Source organism: Accipiter gentilis, chromosome 4 (genome assembly GCF_929443795.1).
Source record: "Accipiter gentilis chromosome 4, bAccGen1.1, whole genome shotgun sequence".
NCBI lineage: Eukaryota > Metazoa > Chordata > Aves > Accipitriformes > Accipitridae > Astur > Astur gentilis.
This window is the reverse complement of record NC_064883.1, coordinates 45171094-45184174: the sequence shown is the minus strand read 5'-3', so window position 1 is coordinate 45184174 and position 13081 is coordinate 45171094.

Here is a 13081-nt window from a genome sequence, read left to right as displayed (position 1 = left end):
GCAGAAGGGATGACTATAGCAGCTGAAAAAAGTAATAGGTGCATTAAACGCCCCCAAATCACCCTCTCCATGGATAGGACAGCTTTGCTGAGGATATGAGCAGCTAGTTGAAGTCCCCAGAGATGGCAGCTATTAAGGATATTCCAGTGAAGCATATTTTCCCTTCCCACCTGCTCAAGAAATATCAAACCAATGGGCAATGAAACACTATCTCCACGTGTAACCCTAAATTAGCCTTATGTACCTACACATAGGCTTACAGGTCTTTGACTGAGACTGACTGGTCATCTCCTTTCCCACGTCCCCTTGCCCCTCAGGAAGCCAGAAAAGTTGTTTTCCAGGAGCTGTGAGCCCTTCCATGGGCACTAGATGGCAGTGACTGTTTACATTTGGCAGTTCTTGCCAGGTGAGGGCTAAGGGTGAGAAGAAATCAGTGTCACTTGGAGCAAAGGTTCTCAGCGAGGACATTTGGGTGGGCTGTGGGGACAGATGCTGACTGGTAGCCCACCGGGATAAGCTACCTAGTGAAACAGAGAAACTCCTTCTTCAGCGTTTAGGAGCAATTTTGGATCAATGCGTCACAGCACGTCAGAGCTGGGGGTTCTGCGCTCCTTCCCCACCTCTGGTCCTGGGTACCACTAGTAGCAGCGACAGCTACAGACTGCTGCCCGCTTAGTGCTGTAGTGTGGATGGACTTAGCTTTGCATCAGCACAAGACACAGGAATCCTGCCAGATGTTTACATCTGTAGCTCCAGCGGCTCTGACAGCAGACAAAATGGAGCGGTCTGAGCTCGTTCAGCCTCTCTGCGGTACAGGAGACACAAGGCTCAACCCCATCCCTGAAAAATCCTGTTTCCTTGGGACACGTGGGTTCACATCCCCTTCACACAGGTCAGACCTCTCGGCTGGCATCTCCCCGCTGCAGGAATTACATGCAAAACCGTGGAGTTCGGTGTGGCTGGTGCTGCCCAAAACCTGTGGGAATCCCCCAATCATTGTCTAACACTAACAGCAAGGGAGGTAGCAGCGTATTTTGCTGGCGAGCCCTTTTTCCCTGTGGAAATCCCACATTTGTAGTCACATTCAGGACACGTTTGCGGCTAACGGTTTGGGAACCATTGACTGAAAGGTTGCAGTGCTGTTCCGGACACTACCTGTGAGATGCTCCTACACTTCTGAAGCCTTCTGAAGTGAAGGTAAGTTTTGCCATACATCATTCACCAGTGGAACTCGCTGCTGCGAGATATTGAGGCAAGACGACTGCCAGTAATTTATTTCAATAGCAAAGGGATTACACATTTAGCCTCATTACAAAAGCATAGGAGATATAACAGCAAATGGGGATAAAAAATCAAACACAAAAACATTGTGAGAAGGTGAGAAGCATTCTCATTCCAGGGCAGAAAGCAACCCGTTACTGCTGTGTGTGAGCAGTGTCCTGCAAGATCATTCCCCAGAAGAGCCCTTAACTGGGCACAGTTTGTAGACAGCTATTAAGTGAGGTAGACAACTAATCTGATCGATTATGGTTGGCCCAATGGTTGCATTCTCATCATCTATATTTATCTCCTGAGGTAGAAAAGCCTCAGGTGATGTAAGGAAACCTTTGAGGATCTGGGCCTCAGGACATGGAGGAACTTCTCTCTCCTTGGTTCACCACCGTCTGACATCTTTGCAGAGCTGGGTCTGAGATGCTGAAGGCACATCTGAACACGATGCTCTGTCTTTCTGTTTGAACACAGAACATCAGTGGAGCGTGGGCATGTCATCTCCTGAGTTTGTCCTTGGCTTGGTGTCTGGCACAGGTCTTTCCAGCTCTACAAGTGGTGGGGTTCTTCTGTGTCTTCGAGTGGGCACCCCAGCGTCTCTGACAGTGCAAGAGAGTGGGAGAAGAGAAGTCTGAAGCCATCTGAATCTCCATCTCCTGGGGGATGGAGAGGAGGTGGGGGAAGGAAGGGGTCTGCTCCCCATCTGAGAGCACTGCCCCTTCTTCTGCACGGGCAGCACATGAGCACTGCAAGCCCGCGGTGGTGGCCAATGCCATACAGACAACCCTGGGCAAGGAGAAAAATGTCTTAAAACTAGGCTTTTTTTGACAGTTGTAGAACATGTATCCCATTCTCCAATTTCTCTTGAAAAACCTGAGACTGAGTTTTAAAAAATCATCAGAATCCAAACAGCCATTGTAAAAAACATCCCTAGTCTGTCCCACAGAATAAGGCTGTCATGGTGGTTGCGACTGTAATGGCCTACCCTAATAACAATGAGAAAATTTGTTTTTTTCACAAGATATGTCTCAAGGTGACTTTCAAGACGGTGGTGGATTTTCCGGTCCAAATCTCACCAAGTAATACAATTCTTAAAAAACAAACAAAAAGGGGATTCGCTGATTTGGCCTTGTTAATTTTCTAACTGAATAAAGGATTGAGATGGCTCGAGGAATTGTTTTAGTGTAATTTTTTTTAGGGGGGGTGGTGAGTTCCACAAGCTTTTAATAGGAGCTGAGACCAGGCCTCACCGGGGGTACATGCTGGATGGGCATAGGACAGCGGGTGCTCAACTGCGATGGAGATTTTTAATTTTGAATGTAATATCCATTAATATTCTACAATTATCCCTTGTAGTCAATGAATGCTCATGTACTGGTATTGTGAGTGTGGGAGGAAGAAAGAGAAATTTATTTGAAAGCTCACCTCCATTTAATCTGTATGTGTGATCAAGTGCCATCACTTTGGGAACCACAAAGCAGCCTCACAGATGCTAGAAGCCAGATCCAGTGCAAGCCAAGGTTGAACATCCTCAAGGGACCTCTAGAGAGGCCCAAAACACAGACTCCAAGCCATGCTGGAGGTGTTATTGCAACACGTAATCTGGAATTATTTGATTTACCAGAGCATAAAAGTGCTTTTTCATTTCATCTAGGATTTTTTTTTTTTTTTTTTCATTTTAATCCTGCTAAATGCCTGTGCTGTCTTGTGGCAGTGAGTTCCTCAGTTTAATCATTAGCTATGTATATAAAAGCGTCTGCTTTTACTGGTTTTAATTTTGTTGCTTTTAATTCCATTGGGCTGGTATCATGAGTCAGAACAAATTATAGCTTCTTGACTGATTTCTATCCTGTTCATTATGTTGTACATCTCTTACTCACCGCCCCTCAGCAATGAAACCCTGATATTTTTAATCTGCTCCTCTTCTCTCCACGTCTTTCTCTTTTTTTTTCTATTTTGACAGAGGGTGACTGGAGCTGAATACAGTTTGCATATTTAGGCAATCTCATGAGGTGCTCTTTGCATTATTCCCACTTTCTTCCTAGATAGATTCTGACTCCCTTTCTCTTTTTTTTTTTTAATGAGCTCATTCCTGGACAGGGAGCTGTCCATCGAGGACAACAGCTTGTTTCGGAGCGGTGGCAATCCATGGAGAACCCCTGCGTCGTAACCACCAATCTAGGTTCTTCAAATGCAGTATCACCTGCTACCTGCACTGGATGCTATCAGCCAGTCTCACTTGCTCAATGCTAATCAAACCCCAATTAGCCTAAACCATCACTAGATTTTTTTACCACTTTTTTTAAGCTACTTTTTAAACCAATATGTTTGACTTGGATGATTCCTTCCTCCACCTTCTTTAACAGAAACTGACATTTTCCCTCCTGTCCACATGCTTTTACCTTTTCTTTTCCCTATTCTTCCCATGTCTTCATCTTTCCATCTCCCTCTGGAGAGTTCAGTGTTTTCTTTCTGGTTTTGCTCTTTTTTTCTTCTGGACAGCTGCTGGTTTATCCATGAGCTGTGCTCCCTCTGGACCCTGAGATATCTATCCCGTATTTCATAGTCCATGGTTTTGCTGTAGTCCTCAGTCTGAAGGAGGTGACAGGCCAGCATTTTACATCCAAGATGATGCAGAAAGCTTGAAAATGCTTGAGAAGCCTTTTTTACCCTTTGTTGGACGTTGCCCATGGTGCCAGGGAGAAGTTGTGTTGTATCTGTTTAGGGATGCCATCGGTGATTAACTGCAGGGACTGAGCGATGATCGCCCTGTTTCATCATGTTGTCCGTGATGGTCAACAGCATTGAGAAGGGTTATCAGGTAAACCCTAAAAGGCTGACTTTAAAGTAGGTTCAAATGATGTGCTGTGGTGTTTGATGGTGCAAATCTCATGAGAGTGCATTTCCTCCAAGCATCCAAGGTAACGCTACATTTCTCAAGCCACACAGGTCCAAGAAATCTCTCATTTTCTGCAAACCCTATACTGGAATAAAAGAAAGGTTTGAACCTTGTCTTGTGACCTACCTCTGCCTTGAAAAGCTGCTCTTTCTTCATCTGTAACCTTACACTGAGAAATACCCTCGGCAGCTTGAAACAAGGTCATTGGGGCCTTTGCTTTAGGGCATTTTCCAACTGCTTAACTGAGATGAGAACTTCCTTCTGTCGGCTCTCCTAAAACTCACTGTCCCTTGTAACCAAGGGAGCTCCAGAGTTTGCCATGTTCAAAACTGTGCAGCAAGTGTCAGGCAGACTTTGGGTGGGGAGGTGTGGGAAAAGGGCAATTTGGACAACGTGGCTTTTTGTCCTCTCCCACCAGCTGCCCTCTCACACCTTCCCTTAACTGGCCACACCGAGCTGGTGGGGACTTGTTCCAATTGCCCCTCACTGCCAGCTCTTCAAAAGAGCTTCAAGGAGATGTTAGAATTGCAAAGAAATGATGGGAGCTGCGTGCAAATAGAATTTTCTTCAACAGTAAAATTGTTTCCAAAAATTGGTGTTCTTTATGACCAGTCTTGCCTACCCCATCTGAATGTACCTGTCGCTTTCTCCATTTCATGTACTACTTCCCAAAATGTCTGTATCTCCTAATCAAGTTACCAAATATCTCGACGTTTGAAGGGATTTTTTGGTTTTCTTCTCAACACACCAGCTTCTGGAGTCATGCTATTTCGTGCAAACACACGTCAAGTTTCATGGTGGCAAAATATTTCGGAAAGCATCTTCCCCACCTATTTCAAAAGTTCAGAAACTAGAAAGTAACTCATGGCTCCAAATATATTTGATTTCTCAAAACCTTATGAGTTCTGAGAGAAGAAAACAGAAGCAGAAAGAGCTGACTCCTGATGTCTGGAGTGCCAATGGTTTATTGCTCGATGTCTTCTGAATTTGCAGGTTCAGACTTGTGCAGCTTTAGCTCTGAGGGAGAGAGAAGGTGAGGAGAGGATGAGGAAGCATCTCAAGAGAGGACTCAGCAGCCATGAACTATCTCCAGGGCTTTCCTAGCAGGCGGCTGAGGATCTTACTCCTCTCCAGTACAGGCAGTATTGCCACCACGGCCCAGGGATGGGAGCAGAGCAGTTCCTTTTCTAGCAAACGCAGGGTTGGGAACCGATGGGCCAAATCCTTCCAGGAGAGCCAGGACTTTTGAACTGACTCAAATATCCCCAACACTCTGCAATCCCTACTTGCCACAGGGCTGTGGCCACCAGGTACCTCTCCCCTCCAGTCTGCCGGTCCCTGGGAAGTCCTGCCAATAAGTCAGGGCCGTGAGGAACCGATCGGAGCACAACAACTGCCTAAAAAGAAAAATAATCTGTGCAGTGTGCCCCACTGCAGGCTCCAAGGTTTAACACTCGCCTTAGCAAGTAAAGGCATTTTCCAGACCAGCTCATCCCTGGTGTGATACCAGCAGGGCAATGGCATATGTGTGACCCAGTGCCCTGTGAAGACCTAAGCACTTTTTCTACCTGACATGGTTGCAGAGAAAGAGTATAACCCTTTTTTCCTCGGAAAAAAAAAAAATAAATAAAAAAAGAATTGCACAGCTGCCAACGGGGCCAAGCCCTGCAGATTTTACTCCCTTCTTACTCCACAGAGCCAACGGGATTTCTGGGTAGGATCGAAGCCAAGTAGGGCTGTTAGGAGGCAAAGTTCTTCAAGCCCTGTGATTTCCTTGCCATTCCCATGAAAAAACCAACTCCAGCAGAGCCCGGCTCTGCTCCCTTGCAGAACCCAGCCAAATACAACCCACATTAAGGGAGTTGCTCTACATTCATATTGAAAAGCGGGCGCTTGCCAACGTTACGTGCCTTAAACTTCTTGTTTTAAACTCCTGAGCACTGGCCTGGGGAAAGGATTGTGTTGAGGAATATGTTCATACAGTGCCTGGCACTGGGGGGTTCTGGCTCATGACTGGGATTTGTAAGCAGCTCCTGCAAGACTTGTAAAGTGCTGTAATGCATTTGAAGTCTGGTTTCCTTGGGAAACTTGGTTTAGCTGATTATGTTGTGTGTCTCTATCCGCTCGTTTCCTCCCCTCCAACTTCTGAACCCCTCGGCCAATCCCAGCCCAATTTGGCAGAAAGATAAAAGTTTCAAGAGAGATTAAGTTGTATGAAAATAAGTGTACAGGTAAGGAAGAAAGATCTTATTACTGCATTTCCCTCCTTCCCCCCTGGGAGAAAAGGGCTGCAATGTGAGCTCAACCTGCATTAAGCACCAGAGAGCCCACGTAGGAAGGGGGAAGGTACAGGGGACCCTGAGCATCATCGACACCGTTTCCCACTAAACTACGTGCCGCTTAAGCCACTTTGCTTCACGCCCAGGGCTTGGAAACAAGCTTTTAAAGCAGCGTGAAGAATGGGAGGATCTGGGCTTAATTTTGATGCTGGAACCCCGAGTGCGAGAGCAAACCAGAGTGATGCAGCCCCCGCTTTTGCTCCCATGCATCACCATGCTCCAAATCCTCTGGCAGAAATCCCTCCCTAGGGTGGCTCTTGGGTCTGTACAGCACCCAACATACATCAATCACCCCGTCTGGGAGCACAGCCCTTCCTCAAATCATCCCGTGGACTTTGCAGACCCACGTACGGATTTTCACCATTGCTTACGCCGGAGCAAAATGGGCGCAAAGAACCTAACTCGTGGCATTTTGCCCCATTTTGACACGTAGACTTGCATGCTGGGCAAGAAACCATCTGCAGGTGTCACTCCTGCACATGAAGTAAATGCACCAGAAGAAAGTCCGGGACAGGTGGCCACCCGGCAACTACATTAAGACATCATAACTTTGACTAATTTGTAAACAGGCTGAAAGCACATCCACCCTCCCTGGAAGGGGGAGAAGTGTCTCTTTAAACCCTGGGGATATGACCTCTTGTCCTCTCTGTTTATAAGAGGGAGGGGAAGGGGGGAAAAAAAAGAAAGAAAAAAAGGAAGGAAAAAAAAAAAAGGAGGGAGAAAGGGAGAGAAAGTCAGACTTGTTGTCGTGTTAAAACCTCCCCCCCACTATCAGCTTTTGTGATGAAAATGGTAAGGGACACTCTCCAGTGCCTGGTTTTTTCTCTTTGTCATTCAGGCTTTGCAAGGGAGAGCTCCTTTCTGTTTATTTATCAACTTGAATCCCTTGTCAACACCTCACTTGACTGAGGTTTTAGCACCTTGGTGGGGTTTGGGGGGGGGGGGGAGGTTTGTGCTTTTTTTTTAACTCTCTCAGCCAAATCTGTCTGTTCTTTTTCCTCCCCTGAGTGCAGGCAGATCTTTTCTTCCCATTACTTTTGCAAGAACGCATCTTCTCTCAGCATCAGAGTCTCCTACAGCAAAACACCAGACAAGCCCCCATCCAGCCCCATCTAGCCCTTGACAGCGAGAGTGATTTTTTGTGCATGTGAGAGATATCGTTGCTTATTTCATTATTTATTTCCCACCGCATGGCAAAGCTCCAGCCCAGCTCATCAACCCCCCCGTATTCCCCTATCACGTACTGAGGAGGGCTGGTACCCAGTGCAACGCATCATGACGACTTTCCCATCGTGATTCTTCATATTAAGCTGTTTTAAAATAAACCCAATGCCAAACGACCAAATAATCTAAAAAATCTTGACATTCTGCACTTTTAAGACACATCAAAAAAGCTTTTGGAGACCCTGACCAGGGCGCTATTGCAATACTAGACAGTAACAGGAGTGCCAGTCTAGCAGGTGCTCCTATGCTTTCAAATTGCACCCTAAGTTCCTAGTTACTAGTTTTAAAGTATCTTAATTAGCTTGCTCTGTGGCTGAAGAGAAGACACTCCAGTCTAGGTAGTTTTTCAGTCCAGTGCTTGTCAGCAGCATAGAGTAATCCCTGTTTAAAATGCATATTGATTTGCAAGCACAAGACGGAATCCCAACATTCATCTCGAGCGATAGTATCAATTGGGTTTCAAAGAAGAGTGTTATGAGTGAATTCATAAAGGGATAAAATTCTGGTTTCAATTTTAATTTTTTCCTTTTGTTTGCACCTGCACCAGGAGTGTGGCTAGCCCTTTGAAAAGGGTTTATTTGAATTGTATGTTAGCATGTGATTAGAGAATTTCAATATCAGTGCATAAATAACTGTTTCTGTTATTAATCTTTCTGTCTCACAAACATTTGGTTTTCGTCTCTTTTTTTTTTTCGTAATCCAATGTAAATCCCCCAAAAACTCACCTCTATAAAGAAAGATTGGATGGAGCAGAGTAAAAAAATTACAATTTTAAAGCCAGTCCTTATTCTGAGTGTGAATTTGGAGGGAATCTTCCCCAAAAGCCTTGTTCCACTCCTGTGGTTCCCTTCTGAGACCAGCAATATTCCACTTGCCGTGATGCTCATTGCTGTACTGACTATTAATGCTGAGAACCACCTTGTTTGACTTTAGCTTTCTTGATTTGGGCATGTAGGTGAAGACAGCTGTCTAAGCAGTAGTTAATGAAGGGGGGGGGGGGGGGCAGAAAACAAGGACCCCCCAAAGGACATTTCATTCCACGCATCGAAGGCACTTCACTTCCAAGGAGACGGGCTCCCTTTGGATGTGTACTGTTCACAAGTTGTCATCCCCCTTTTAGATGCTGAGACTTGGCAAGATGGATGTCTCCAGAAAAGGATGCAGGGTTTGCCCCCAGGAACCAAAATACCAGACCCTAAAATGTTTCTCTCAAAGAAAGCAGGTGATTATTATTACTCTCGTGGAAAGATTTCATTGTGCTCAGTTATTAGCATCTAAGCCTGCATCGTCCTATGAATGGTTATTTGTATACATAATAGCAGGTTTGGGCCCCTAGAGATTATCAGCTTCCACTGCTGATTAATAGGTTTTTAATCTGAATCTCGCCTAGAGAAATTCCACATAAGCAAACACACAGTACACACGCAGGGCTCAGGTTATGTATACATTTATTGAATTAGAGTCCTTAGGGGAAAACTTACACTGATCAGGTTCGCCAGTTCCTGTTTTGGGTTATTTCCACTATGTATCTGGAGTTCTCAACGTGCCAGAAAAGCAGGACTGCTCCTTACGTACTCAGGGAGTTAAGTTTGCCTTCAAATGGTCAGTTTGCCTTCAAAATAAATTGGGTTTCCCTACATTTCATCCCGTAAGGAAGATCCCAACTCATCCTTCACAGCCTTCATTTTTCAGAGAACAGTCTCCACAAAGTGACTTTGCAACAACCAGGCAACGGCTGGTGGAGACCACCTGGAAAAGTCTTCCTCAGCGTCAGCAAATGGACCTACCGAGCAGAGCACCGATTCCTCTTGCCACAACCCCGAGAGGCTGGGGGAGGCTCTGTAGAAGGTGGTTGAAGGTGACCAACTCAGTTTAGGAGGAAGGGACAAGGCAAGGAAATGTTCATCTGAACATAGACACGGCACTGACTTCTCGGCTCCTACTGCTGTCTGATAAAACTAGATACGCATGCTCAGTTCCTTTCTGTCGTCATTTATTAGGGGAGATTTGGGTGAAGCCCGTGTTATTTCTAATTGCCAACATCACTCTCAGAAGATATTTTGCCTGCCTGTGTACCTGCTCTTCAGCAGAGCAGAAGGCCGGGGGAGCTGGTGTCCCCACCTCCCCTGTGCTGTTGAGTGTGCAGGGGACAAAGAAATATCTGCACGGTGGAACCGTCCCAGAGCACTGATCTCTCCTCAGCAAGCACGGAGGAGGCAAGGGAAGAGGTAGCACCCACAGTTCATGCCTCCACCTTCCAAGGCAAGACCTTACCATCCTTCTCCGATGTCCCTATGTCCCTCCCAGGGACAGAGAGACAAACCCTTTCCCCATCTTGGGTTCTGCCAACTCTTCTGCCGTGGGGAAAGGAAACCGGAGCCCTGGTGCTACAGATCCTTGTGCACTGGTCTCATTTTTGGTTGGTGGTTTTTTCTCTCCAGGTTTGTTCTCCTGCTGTACCACTAGGTGGGCCAAAGCTACACCGGTGAGAGTCCTACCTCTCCTGCAGAAGACAGGCGCCTGCCTGATCCCTGCTGGCCAGGGGACAGCCAGCTGAGGGACAGAAGATGGAGGCAAGGAACAGGCAGAGGTGTCAGAGAGCCCCAAGTATCACCCTGAGTCTTGCTGTCATTCAAGCCCTAGCAGGAGAGGTGTCCTGTCCTAAAGACGTGACCATCGCAGGGAGAGCAACCCAGCTGGGACACAGCATATGCCAGTGAAGTCACTTGCCAAAAGTCACATCACAGACTGGTGGTAAAGGCAAGAGCAGGGCCCCCACCGCCAGTTCAAGGCCTGGCCTTACCTCCTACTGCCTTTCTCAAGCAGCTCACTGATGGCCAGGACACGCTCTTTGGAACCTGGTATGGAAGAAACAGAGTCAGCACCAGTGCCTGCAGGTAATAACTGGAGGCACACGCAATATGAGAGAGGAACCCTCCTCAAAATAACATTTTTTTCACCCAAGGTGAGGTCCCAGAAGATCCTGTGTATAGAAGTCCAAAGGAAAGGATCATCCCCTGTGACACATCTGCTCTACCCTGCAAAAGGTCTGGCACATTGCAGGGCAGCTCTTTGGGTGCTCTGCCTTTATTAAACCGAGAGCCATGCCATGTATCTGATCCCTCCTGCCCTCCTGGGGACATATCAGTACTGGATCTTATGCTTTCAGCCATCCTCCATTTCTCTTACGAGCACTGTGATCGGAGGATAACAATTTATATAGAAATGTTTTGACGGGAATCCAGGAGCAGCCAAAATCCCAGTCTGCCACCGGCATAGAATGACCGGGGCAGATTGCAGCCATAGCCAAAGGTGGTTTAGGCAGTATCAAATACACGCTGTTCCCTTGCAGTTGAGGACATCTCCTTCCAGCCTAAAGAGCTGAGAACCCACCCTGAATGTGCTCCTGGTTTGTTCATGACCGTCAGCGCCTCTTCAGAGCCCAGCGAAGAGGCAATGGCCTGTAGGCACCTCACCTAACTTCAACCATCTGAAGATTAGGCACCAAGTCTAAACTAGATCCCAAACAGAGAGAAATGCAACTCCAGAAGCAATTCACCCCACCTACCATAGAGTAGTATCTACAGTGGGCTGAGCTGCTCGAGTCTCCGCTGTACCATAGACCACGGATGCGGCCAACATTATGTTAGTAGGATTTGGACAGCTGTAGTCAGGCAAGGTGAAACCCATGTTATTAGTATACTTGGCACATTTGTAAAAGCCCTCTCCACCTTCAACGTTGGACCAACCTCCAGTTCTGGACAGCAGTGGCCTTTCTATGGTAAAACCAGCTGATCACAGAGAGACCTGTCTTGAAAAGGGGACACGAATTCAGCGGCAAAACCCATCTTTTCACCAGTTCTGCCACATCACGAGCCAGCCATTACTCATCTTCTGCCTTCTTCTCCACATCTGACCAGATCAATATTAACCCACCTTGTCGCTATTTGTACTGCTATGACTCCTGGTGAAGATGTACGGATGACATGGATGACACGGATCTAAGTCTTCAGCAACCTTAAAAGGCACAGAAGTAAAATGAAAGAGGGAAGCAGAATGACGTGCCACTGGCCAACAGGCCCGTGGCAAAGCCAGGCCTCCAGCAACCCAGCGCCAAGGCATCTAGGATCCCAGCAATTATATGATATTTTCCAAACATTAGGGGAGGTTTACTGCTCACAGCATGTTTTGATATCTGGGTCTCCAGATACCTGTAGCAACTCCTACATGCTATTGGGGTTCCTCATCAGGGCTGGCTTTAGGGAAGGTGGGTTACAAAGCTGCTTGGTAGGGATTTACTGGTGCTCCCAGTATCACAACGTGCCACAGTATGGGCTTCTTGGCATAGAAGGCAAAACAGGCTGTGGCTTTCTCATGCTGCCATGGTGGCCGTACCCAACCACGGAGACCACCGTTCAGGGAGTGAAGTGTGGGGCGGTCAGTGAGAAAATTGCAAATGGGGAAGATTAACCATCTTCCAGCAAGAACTAGTTTCAGTTGCAACCTGCAAAAGCAGATAATGAATCAGATTTTACTAGTGGGGATTCCAATATTAAAGAGGGAAGGGGCAGAATGCACTTCTGTCCTCCACCAAAAATAAGCAAACCCTTCTGCCCCACGAGGACCCTTCCCTGGCTCTGTGTTTGCTCTCGGCGAGGACGATCTTCCCATCCTGCAGTCATAACGAATCTTCTCCGCGTAGGGCAGAGGGGGTAGGAGAGCAAGAGAAGTGACACAGAGAGCATTTGAGAAGTATGACGGGCTGCACTGCCCCAGTCTGCCCGCTTTCCTGTCCATCTGGATCCCTCCAAACCTCCTCCCCTCGCCCCTGATCTCTTTACATAGACTTCTCTGGGGTGGAAGCACCCTGGCCGTGCCTTTTTTTGAAGATGGGCGAGAGCAGCTGTTCCCTCTTGTGACTAACTGCACCGTGAAGCAGTCGTGTTTCTAAATCCAGCTCTATTTACACACTCAAGTGGGCCCTGAAGATGCCAGCTGGGCCATCCCCATGAATAAGCAGGATAGGACCAGCCTGCAATGCCTTCGTCGGGCATTCCAAACCCATGACGATGCGGCCTGCTCCATGTCCTCCCCATCCCCATTTCCCCATGCCAGCTTGATAACTGAAGTTACCCCCCTCCTGTCGCAGCAGGTTTATGGGGGCCGAGGAATCGGCCCCATAGCTGCCAGCACGGTCAAGACTTTATTCTCCCTTCTGACTGTCAGGGTGATGGAGCTTCACCTCCTGGGGAAGTCATGAACCAAAACTGGTCTTTACTTTGCTGGTGTAAGGACGGGCATGGTGGAAAATCTGTGCAAGGCAGGTTGCAGCTCCACCAGGACCGAGGCT